We start from the raw sequence: 12,404 nt of genomic DNA, 5'->3' as shown, positions 1-12,404 counted from the left end.
AAAGAAAGAAAGAAAGAAAGAAAGAAAGAAAGAAAGAAAGAAAGAAAGAAAGAAAGAAAGTTGATGTACACAAGAGGAAATAAAGGCCTGAAAAGAAAGAAAGAAAGAAAGAAAGAAAGAAAGAAAGAAAGAAAGAAAGAAGGTTGATGTGCACAAAAGGAGATAAAGACCTGAAAAGAAAGAAAGAAAGAAAGAAAGAAAGAAAGAAAGAAAGAAAGAAAGAAAGAAAGAAAGAAAGAAAGAAGGTTGATGTACACAAGAGGAAATAAAGGCCTGGAAAGAAAGAAACAAGGTTGAAGTGTAAAAAAGTAAATAAAGGCGTGAAGAAAGAAAGAAAAGAAAAGAAAGTAAGTCAAAGAACTAAAAAGGAAAGAAGTAAACGTTATGAAAACCAAATCATTTCAAACGGCCAAACTATAATATTTCAGGAAACTTGTTGGAAGAAGAATAAAAAGAGAAATAAAACAGAAGTGTTTGTGAGCACAGTAATGATCATCATCATCATAAGCTTCGGTTCTGTAGTGCACGCTCCAGGAAGCTTTACCACAAAATAATCACAAAAACAATCACCAAATAATCACAAAGGTAATATAAAGAGCCTGAGGTAAACCCATACTGAACACCACACACACACAGCACTGGAGAAGACTGGGCCGTGTTTGTATTTTCACTGAATGTGTAATTATCAGTGTGATTCCGAATGCCTCCGTCGCAGCGATTTCTGGACGCCATTGTGCATCAGTGCGTCGCTCCGTTAGCCACATGACTGCTCGGAAGGCCGTTAACGCAGTGTGAGGAGGGATTCATCTGTGATTAGCGAGTTTCCTGGGGCAGAAAAAAAAAAAGAATCAAACCCACACCTCACACTTTTTTCTGCCTGACAAGTCTGCAGCTCATGGTCCAGGCAGGGGGTTTGGCTAGCTGAGCTCGCACGCTCGGTCCTGCGCTTGGTTAGCGTGCTGGTTAAGCGTTACGGTTCACTGTGACACTGTTGCTCGGTGACTTGTGAAGCTGACATAATCTTGCTTTCTTCACTTTTTTAGATCTGTTATTTCTCTCTCTGTCTCTGTGTTCTCTCACCTTGCTGCTCTCTCCCTCGCTTGCCTGGAGGCCCCTTGTTCGGCTGCTGCACGCACCGTTTTTCATCCCCAACAATGAAAGGAGCTTTTCAGCAAGGCTGGTTCCAATTCATCTGTGATAAATGAGACGATAAGGCAATCAGAGCACACCGTGACACTCGGTGCAGTTAGTTAGGCACACTTCGAGCCCATTCAGGTGTGCCGGTGCGTCCTGCCGTCGGGGGGGCCTGGTATATATATGTGCCCAAGTCCCGACGGTGCATGGCTACTGCTCCTACAGGAGCGCCGGCAGCCTTCCTCAGCTAAACTTCTGTCTCTGAGCAGATCAGGTAGACCTGCAGAACCCAGAACCTTCTGTCTATACCATACATGCTACAGTATGTGTTACATGAAACAGATTTGGTAGGATCCATGTTTTTAACTGTGCTGTACCTTGATGGATGGATACTTGCATTGTTGAAGAAGTGGACTTGGAAGGACTCCTGGTTCCTGGCCATGGTCTTGTCCCAGGAGTCTTTGAGGCAAAGAAAGAAGAAGAGAGGAACATCTGACACAGGTATGTGAAAGGGAAGCATCATTCCAACTATCTTTACCCTCCTTCTTTCCATCTTATCAGCTTTCCAATGTGCTCCTCAGCAAGGCCAAGTTAGCTCCAGGTCACCAGGAGGTCAATTTCGGAGGTCTGAGTAGAATGGAAATGTTTCAGACGGGCGAGACCAAATGTTTAGCTCCGCCCACAGCATGTACCAGCACTTCCCAATACCTCAGCCTGTTCAATGATGCGTCTTCAAGGGTCACTCTACAGGTCATTATCAGGGAGTCTAGGGGTCCAAGGGGTCCAGATTCGGAATCCAATTTGCTTTGTGAATAAAGTAGGTTAAGATGAACCTGGCTTGCTGTCTTTAGCATGACGCGTCACGTGATTATACAAAACGCATGGGAAACACGTTTTCATTCAAACAATTATCCAGCACGTACGTGGGTTATCTTAATTTTGGCAAGGCATATGTTTGATTGTCAATAATGTCTTGTTTGCTAAAATCTCAGATTTATTTCTCCGTCTCTCATCTGTCATCTGTCGTGTGTGTGTGTGTGTGTGTGTGTGTGTGTGTGTGTGTGTGTGTGTGTGTTTGAGTCTCTGAGTTAGCGTGTGTTCAAGAGCCAAAATAAAATTAGTTAACGCTTTTCATGGAGTGTCCTTTCACATTAGCGTTTCCATTTGGGTTGCAGTGTCGATGTGCTTCGTGTGTGTGTGTGTGTGTGTGTGTGTGTGTGTGTGTGTGTGTGTGTTGGTATGGGGGAGGCCGACAGAATGGCATTGTGTTGGTTGCTTGTCAATGTTTAGGCACAAACAGGCCTGAAGTGGGGGAGGTGTGAAAGGGCACAGGGCCTCGTCCTGAATGGAGAGGCTGACTGGAGCTCCCCTCTCAGACTAGCAGCCTGTCACTCACTGTTTTCGCAAAGAGAAGACAAGAAGAGAGAGAGAGAGAGAGAGAGAGAGAGCGAGTGAGAGACAGTATTTTCCTTGTCAACAGATGGACAGATGTGTTTTGACAAATGTGCGACAGTGGATTCGAACAATCTGTTAGCGTTTAACGGCTAATTATGTTTTGTGCGACTTCTGTTTATTCCAAACACGCCTGTTACATTGTCCAAGTTGTCTGGAAGTGTCCACGAAAAGGACAAACCACTCAGCACTTCAATAAATATGTCCAGTCTTGCTTTCCATTCGCTTCAACCTAAGTAGATAGTGAACGTTTTCCAACTCTGACGAACTTTAAGGAAGTATTTAAGCACGCGCGCGCATACACACGCACGAATGCACACATACGCCCGTGAAGAGGAATCGGAGGGAAAACGCTTTATCTTTAATCCTTGTCTTTGTGCAATTAGACTTTCTAATAGCCCCACGCTTCACTCTCTCCCATTTTAAGCCTAATTAGAAAGTTTTTTGAATGAACTCCGCGCGCGCTCGCGATGCCAGATTGACAGCATTAGTGCGTCCTAAACCTCTCTCTCTCGGCTCTAAGTGCCCTAAGTCCCCGTGTCGACTTAATGAAGTGAAAATTGCATTCTCCTCGCGCTTGATATGAAAATGGAATATGCGTTCATGAAATATACACAGTTGTCACTTCTTAAAAAGGTGTCAGCAATTTGCTTCACTGAGTAAGGTGAATATTAGCCATGACAGCAGAAGAAGAAAAGGGTTCGAGAGAAAGAGGAGACGGAGAGCAAGAGCGGAGGAGAAAAAAAAAGTGTTATGTGTGTGATCAATGAAAGACTTCATTGCCTCGCGCTTCACTGGATTTATAATAAGAGAAGCCGAGTGGAGCCTGCGGGTGAGCGGGCACTATAGGGGACAGGACAACACTGCCACCTACAGTAGAGGAACGTTCCTCCATCTCTCTCTCTCTCTTGTGCATGCATAGACATACAATTTTGTCCATACTAGAACAGCGGCTACGATTATCGACACCTTAACGATCATTTGGCCGTTGCAAAAGTAGAAAAGACTTTCAATACGTAAACTGGGGTGGCACGGTGGTGTAATGATTAGCACTGTCGCCTCACAGCAAGAAGGTTCTAGGTTTAAGCCCAGTGGCTTACAGAGGCTTTTCTGTGCGGAGTTTGCATGTTCTCCCTGTGTCTGCATGGGCTTCCTCCGGGTGCTCCGGTTTCCCCCACAGTCCAAAGACATGCAGTTTAGGCTATTTGGTGGCTCTAAATTGACCGTAGGTGTGAATGCATGAATAATTACTCAAACTTCCACTGGAAAAAAAATGAGTTGATTCCCGATTACTTAGCGTATCAGATAACGTGACACCGTTCCACAATTATCGACACCTTTGTCCACAGTTATCGACACCGTTCCACAATTATCGACATCCAGATGATTATTTATTTTAAAAATAATAACCAGTATGTGGTATTAAGTTAACAAAACATAGATTTTATTTCAAATTTGTTTTACATTGAGTTATATTTTGTACAAAATATCTTTTATATAAATATATCAATCAATGTCGGTGCTTACGTAAATGAGGACGTAATTCTAATGTTTGTCAACAAATGAACTGATTATGTTAAACCTGCATCAGAAAATCTTTTTGTTCCACTTTCTTCCCACTTTCTAAGTATTTCGTAGATCACATTTTGTTAATCCTTCGTTGTTGTTTGTATTAATTTGTAGTTTTGTAGTTTACCAATAAATATCAACAGGGAATTGACATTGTAACCACATGAAAACCCAGGTCAAAGGTCGCATCTCATTCCTCCAACCGAAATATAAAACGTCTCCTGATATTGTAATACAGTATCTCATCTCATCTCATTATCTCTAGCCGCTTTATCCTGTCCTACAGGGTCGCAGGCAAGCTGGAGCCTATCCCAGCTGACTACGGGCGAAAGGCGGGGTACACCCTGGACAAGTCGCCAGGTCATCACAGGGCTGACACATAGACACAGACAACCATTCACACCTACGGTCAATTTAGAGTCACCAGTTAACCTAACCTGCATGTCTTTGGACTGTGGGGGAAACCGGAGCACCCGGAGGAAACCCACGCGGACACGAGGAGAACATGCAAACTCCGCACAGAAAGGCCTTCGCCAGCCACGGGGCTCGAACCTGGACCTTCTTGCTGTGAGGCGACAGCGCTAACCACTACACCACCGTGCCACCTGTAATACAGTATGTGGTAGATATTTACAACAAACTGCAAAAATATATATTTTCTGAATGGAATAGAAAAATCTGAATATTTCAAGCATGTCATTTTTTATATACTAGGAATTTAATTCTGGTCTAATTCTATTTATTGCAATCGGATTCCAAATACTCTTAAACATTCCATTCTGTTATGAATCCGAAAAAAAAATTATTATAAATCACAGCACTTTTTTATTTTTTTAAAGTACTTCATCTACTTCAACAATATTACACAAAGATCGATCCATAACAGTTGTAAATGTCCCTTAATTCCACAGGGTGTCGATAACGGTGGACACCGGTGAAAGTGATCACTATTATCGACACCTCACGTGACTTCTCAAACTTGCGTTTAGATACAAAATGGCGGCTGTCAAATGAAAGAGTAAGAAACAAAGTAGTTTTCGACAAGGAGATCATGAAATATCGGTGAATTTGATAAGTATAAACATGTACATGATCATGCTTACCTGCGATGATAACATCCAGATTTTCCTCAAATTGCTGATCGTGCTAAAAAATTCCATCTCAGGTTACGAGCTGTGTCATCAGACGACAAGATCAAAGACCGAGGCGGGTCTTCCGGTTGATTAATTAACCAATAATAACTGTTGTAACTGAAAGTCACCTTTGTAAAATTGTTTTTTATTGGTAAATCTGAAAAGGTGTTGATAATTATGGACTGTCGATAATTGTAGCCGCCGTTCTACATAGGTGAATATATTTCATGGTCTTAAAGACATTTTGATAAATCTTGAGTAAAGTGTACAGTTTAGCCCTGCATACATTTATTTCTGAGTCCAAATCTATTGAGAAAGAAATCCTTTTCAACTTTCGGCACACACTGACTTCATTATTGACTTCGCTCATTATATTAACAATTTAAAATCGAAGATAATTTTGATTTCTTTCACCTCTTCACCTCTTTCTCACCCCTGTCTCACCTGCAGCCCTTTGCGTTCTGCTCTTTTATCCCCTGCAGCACTTCACGGCTTCATCTGAGATTTGGCCAAAGCCTCAGATCAAATATTAATAATCAGAATATACTGTACACTCAGTGTTTCACACAATGAAATGCAGCAAACAAGACAGATTCAAATAAGTAAATCAATAAATAAATCATGCATCACTAAAAGAAAGAGAAAGCAACATGGAGGACACTTGGAGACACAGTGACGAGTGATGTGAATCTGAAACTTGTTATTTAAGACCCACGGTTCTCCAAGTGAGATCTGAGAACCCTGCACTGTCTGTGAAGAATTAATTTTATTAGCTCTTCCCAGCCGACAGGTGATGAGTTTATGTCATCATGTGTTGTCTGGCATCTGTCTGGCGTCGTCCACATTTCACAAAAATCGCTTCTTCTCTCTCAATTCTTGACCGATTTTTATTCTTTTTGGCAGGAAGGTAGGCTTGCCTGGGGTGCATATGGCTTCTACCCAAATTTTCATAATTGCAATTAATAATGAAGATATGGAGTAATTAATCAATCCCTAACGAGCAGTTTCCACACAAATTACTACTTCTCCCTCAATTCTTCACCAATTTTGATTCTTTCTGGCATGAAGGTAGGGGTACCTAGGGTGCATACAACTTCTACCCAGATTTGCTTCATTACAATTATTAATGAAGTTATGGACTAATTAAGCCTTAATGCCTTAATGTGGCCCACTTTAGATTGTTCCTTCTGGACTAGATGGGGCCGGAATGAGCTACGCCGTAATTGATGGTCTCGTTCATTATTACTGATGCCAACTTTGTTGGAGAAGGTTATGTTTTCACCTTTGTTTGTTTGGTTGGTTGGTTGGTTGGTTGGTTGGTTGGCTGTTCCCAATGTAACTCAAAAAGTAGCTTTTTTTTCCTGAATTCTTCACTGATTTTGATTCTTTCTAGTGTGAAGGTAGGGGTACCTAGGGTGTGTATAACTTTTACCCAGATTTGCTTCATTACAATTATTAATGAAGTTATGGACTAATTAAGCCTTAATGCCTTAAGTAGTTCAACAAAAATTGCTTCTTCTCGGTCAATTCCTCACCATTTTGGATTCTTCCTGGCAAATAGGCCGGTATTCCCAGGGTGTATATAGCTTCTATATATAGCTTGTATATAGTGTATATAGCTTCTAACATTTATTGCGCAAGGAAGGTGGCCCACTTTAGATTGTTCCTTCTGGACTAGATGGGGCCGGAGTGAGCTACGCCGTCATTGATGGTCTCATTTATTTATTTATTTACAGTGATGGAAATCACAACCCACAATTATTCGAGTGATGTGGAATTTTTACATGTGTAATATCAAGGGAAAGCTCAGAAACCTGAAACGCTCCATGGGTCCAAAATATTATTGGGTACATTGAAATACAGATTCAGGTCCTTCCTGTGCCACAGGGCACTTCGGGCGACACCGATCTGTTTCTATTGAGGTATTTCACCTGACGTCACAGGGTCACGTGACGCCCCGGTGTCCGCCATTTTGGACGGCAAGCTACATACTAATGCTGCAGACAGAGAGGGAGAACCAGCTTGAAAAAAAACGTGTTACAGACACCTAGAATCGATTAATTTGTCAGTAAGCGGTCTATAAATAACCATGGTGTTTGCTTGTTGTGCTGTGGGCTGCCACAACAGACAGGGACAGCGTGCAGGACTCTCCTTTTACTGGTTTCCTACTGACCCAGAAAAGAGGGCCAAATGGATTGCAGCTATGAAGAGGCAGGATTGGGAGCCAACTTGCGCTTGTCTCAGAGCGCGGATCTTTTTTTTTTATATTGAAAGTATCAAGTCATTACAAAACAAGTAGATAAAGTGACATCAGACATAAAACGCAATAACAGAGGCTAGAAGGAAACGGGACAGAAATAAACAGGGAAATTACATAAAAAGAAAGAAAGAAAGAAAGAAAGAAAGAAAGAAAGAAAGAAAGAAAGAAAGAAAGAAAAGAAAAAGAGCGCGGATCTCCAAACACATGAGAAGCCTATCTTACGCACATATCACGCGGACTCCACACCTCCACACACGCATCGCGTCTGAAGTCATAACTCATCAGGGGAAATCGTGTCCGCATTGGCATGTTCAAAAAACAACCTCGCGTCAACAATGATACCACACGCAAGAAAAAAAAAAACAGTCAGGCTACTCAACAACCAACCTGGCAGCAGCAGTCGTTGTCAAGTAAACACAACACTTCGGATATGCAAATGCTTCCTGTTACGCACGATTGCTATGTCAATAAACATCATTTTGCCAATATTTTAGAGACCCCCCAACATTTCCCAAATCATGTTTTCAAGGGATCTCATGTCTGTTTCAGGGGATCTCGGCTCCCCCGAGTAACAAGAAAGTGTTGTGAACATAGCCTACCTTGTACCATTTCAAACTGCTGGGGTCATCCTTCATCAAATTGTTGACTTCTGTCGACAACCTTGGCTCCATACCAAGGCTGGGTAGTGTTTATGATAAAAGACAGATCCAATTTAACATGAATCACAGCTTATTTTCTTGTTAAAACGCGCAAAGGTCTCCACCATCTCATACCGCCTTGCACTGAAGGACTTAAGCGTGCCGTCCAAAATGGCGGCATCACGTGACTTGGTCACGTGAGTGAAATACCTCAATAGCCCTCAGCCACTCGCTAGGGTTACAGTAGGAGGCTAGTCCTCTGGTAACTGCAAGAGTTTGATTCCCTACTCATACCTGTATCGTGGCATACCTCACCAGATGGTAGTAGATACCATTTTTATAATGGTCTTTGGTATGACCCGACCATGAGTAGAACTCACAAAAAACTGGGAAGCCATGGCTTAATGGTTAGAGAAGCAGCTTTGGGACCAAAAGGTTGCTGATTTGATTCCCTGGACCAACAGGAATAGCTGAAGTGCCCTTGAGCAAGGCACCTGACCCCAACTGCTCCCCAGGTTGCTCTAGGTGTATTGTATGTCGCTCTGGATAAGAGCATCTATTAAATGCTAGTAATGTAATGTAATCTCCCGGTCAAAAAGCAGACACACTAACCACTAGGCCAACTTGCAGTCAAAATACACATTATGTGCCTCCTATTTCAATAATTGGATTATGTTGGATGAAATAATTTAGCTATGAAGAAGATATAAAATAAATCTTTACTGAAGGGATGTGTACTTTTTTTAACAAAAAGCCTGCAAAAATGTGTGACTGACTGTTCCTTTTAGATCTCATCACCTCACTCACTCTCTCTCACACACACATTCAATTTAAATTACTTTTTAAATATATGACTGTAATTACCAAAATGTTATGGGTTGAAATCCAAGATTAGGGCCTTGACCCTCAACTTCTCAGATCTGTAACTGAACTTTCTGCAGAACTAAACATCCTAAATGAAATGTTCTGGACCCGTTCCTGTTCTGTCTTTCCCACAACACCAGAGCAAGTACAGTATATCTGTGTTGTTATTCTTTACCATTGTGCAAACATGGCTTTTCTTTTCGTTGCCTCCATGCCATGAATTCATACAGTCTTGTTTTGCTACTTCAGTAATCGCTTGGGATCTACCTTTGTAGTGTTTTTTAATGCATGTCAGAGAGTGAATCATTCTGTGATGCTTACACCCCAACAATCAACCTCCACCCTAATGGTTCCTCGGATACGGAAAACTAGGAACCAAAGAGCTTCATGGAACAATGGTGCAGGAATTTAAATGGGTTCTGGTTCCTCTGGTGCAAACTCAGCTAGAGTTCCTGAAAAGGGTCTTATGGTGCAGTCATGCCATATGTTTGGATATTAATAGGTAATGTTATAGAAGGACATTTGCAATGAGAGCAATACAAATCTCTGACTCTTACAAATAAGGGAGAAATTAATTTACAACAATAGGTATGAAGAAAAAATGATAATAGAACAAAACAGGTACTGAATTACACTACCGTTCAAAAGTTTGGGGTCACTTTGAAATTTCCTTATTTTTGAAAGAAAAGCACTGTTCTTTTCAATGAAGATCACTTTAAACTAATCAGAAATCCACTCTATACATTGCTAATGTGGTAAATGACTATTCTAGCTGCAAATGTCTGGTTTTTGGTGCAATATCTCCATAGGTGTATAGAGGCCCATTTCCAGCAACTCTCACTCCAGTGTTCTAATGGTACAATGTGTTTGCTCATTGCCTCAGAAGGCTAATGGATGATTAGAAAACCCTTGTACAATCATGTTAGCACAGCTGAAAACAGTTGAGCTCTTTAGAGAAGCTATAAAACTGACCTTCCTTTGAGCAGATTGAGTTTCTGGAGCATCACATTTGTGGGGTCGATTAAATGCTGAAAATGGCCAGAAAAATGTCTTGACTATATTTTCTATTCATTTTACAACTTATGGTGGGAAATAAAAATGTGACTTTTCATGGAAAACACAAAATTGTCTGGGTGACCCCAAACTTTTGAACGGTAGTGTAAGACTACAATGGCTACTCTTATAATCATTGATATATCTTTAGATATCATTTTTAGTTTCTTGATGCTTCATTAAACTGTATTTACTAGTTTGTAGAGAGAGAGACCAAAGCAGGACCAACTTAATCTCATTCACAATGGAATTCCAGAAAAGGGGGAAGCAGCTTTGAGAACAAAAGGTTGCTTGTTCGATTCTCTGGACCAGCAGAAATGGCTGAAGTGCCCTTGAGTAAGATACCTAACCCCCAACTGCTCTCCAGGTTTCTCTGGGCATGTATGTATGTATGTATGTATGTATGTATGTATGTATGCACGTACATTCTTCTGGATAAGAGCATCTGCTAAATGCCATTAATGTAATGTAATTTAAAAAGGAGAAACAGACCCATAACTTGCTGTATTTAGATATATTCTAAAAATCCATCCATCCATTATCTATACCACTTATCTATCAGGGTCATGGAGGAGGCTGAAGTCAATCCCAGCTAACTTTGGCCAAGAGGTGGGGTTCACCATGGGCATGTCTCCAATCACAATCACATTCAAACCTCAGGACAATTTAGAGGAGCCAGTTGACCTAATCCACATGTCTTTGGACTATAGGAGGAAACCAGAGCACCCCAAGGAAACCCGCACGAGGCGAACATTCAAAATCGTGAATTGCACACCAAATTTCAATCCATTCAAAGCATTTCAACCAAAAATAAATTTGTTCGGAATCAGAACAGTTGGTTCCCAGCTGGAAACAAAATATAGCTGTTTTTTCCAGCACGAACCATGATGACATCAATGGGGGTGTCATTAGTTTGGAGAGGAAGCAGTGCACAGTAATGGAGAATGCAACAGAAAAGGATACATCTTCAGAAAAAAAATGCAATGAAAACAAATATCTGCATTGACAGGTAATCAATGCGCACCACCATCTTGCTCCTACTGTTTACTCCTGTTGTGAATTGTGCAATGCCCTCCGTTCATGACACATCACTGATTACAACAACAGTTCCACTCAAAACTGGTGAAAACGTGGACTGATTCACGAGCAGGCACCAAGGTTCAAAGAATCCTGAATGGAACTGGTTGTCTTTAACCACATTAATTGCCTTTAGTCATATTAATCATGGCACTGGGCAATCGGTTTACATTACATTACAGGCATTTAGCAGACGCTTTTATTCAGAGCGATGTACAACATACCCAGAGCAGCCTGGGGAGCAGTTGGGGGTCAGGTGCCTTGCTCAAAGGCACTTCGGCCATTCCTGTTGGTCCAGGGAATCAAACCAGTGACCTTTTGGTCCCAAAAGCTGCTTCTCTAACCATTAGGCCATGGTTTCCCTATAGGTTTAAACTTTGGCAGCAAGTATGTTGGCATTCTTTACTAGGCCCTTGAACAAAGTTAATGTTCTAACATTGACAATGTCAGGCAGGAGACAGTTCCACACTGGTATGCGTACTTGTACAAATTGATAATAGCAGGGAGAAGCTTGTATGTCTTGCAATGTGTCTTTCTGGTACAGGAGGTATTAATAGACATGTCACTAGGAGAAGGTAAATCAGCTAAGTTATACTGGATCTTGTAAAAGAGAGAAAGGTCTGATGGCCAGTGAAGCTCATTAAGTAAAGAAGACACACTTGTAGATCTCTGATAGTTGTTGAACACGAATCTGGCCACACGCCTTTGAACCAATTCTCATCTTGCCGCTTTATCCTGTTCTACAGGGTCGCAGGCAAGCTGGAGCCTATCCCAGCTGACTACAGGCGAAAGGCGGGGTACACCCTGGACAAGTCGCCAGGTCATCACAGGGCTGACACATAGACACAGACAACCATTCACACTCACATTCACACCTACGGTCAATTTAGAGTCACCAGTTAACCTAACCTGCATGTCTTTGGACTGTGGGGGAAACCGGAGCACCCGGAGGAAACCCACGTGGACACGGGGAGAACATGCAAACTCCACACAGAAAGGCCCTCGCCAGCCACGGGGCTCGAACCCGGACCTTCTTGCTGTGAGGCGACAGCGCTAACCACTACACCACCGTGCCGCCCACCGATTCTATGGTTGTAATTCCCTTTGCGGTATAAAGGTTCCAAACTGTACAAGCATACTTGGTGATGGATCCTACAAGGGCTTGATATGCATGTTCTTTAACTTTATATGAAGCAGAGTGGATATTATGTTGTAAGACAGCAA

The sequence above is a fragment of the Neoarius graeffei genome, chromosome 8, assembly GCF_027579695.1.
Source record: "Neoarius graeffei isolate fNeoGra1 chromosome 8, fNeoGra1.pri, whole genome shotgun sequence".
NCBI classification, from domain to species: Eukaryota; Metazoa; Chordata; class Actinopteri; order Siluriformes; family Ariidae; genus Neoarius; species Neoarius graeffei.
This window is presented reverse-complemented; position numbering follows the sequence as displayed.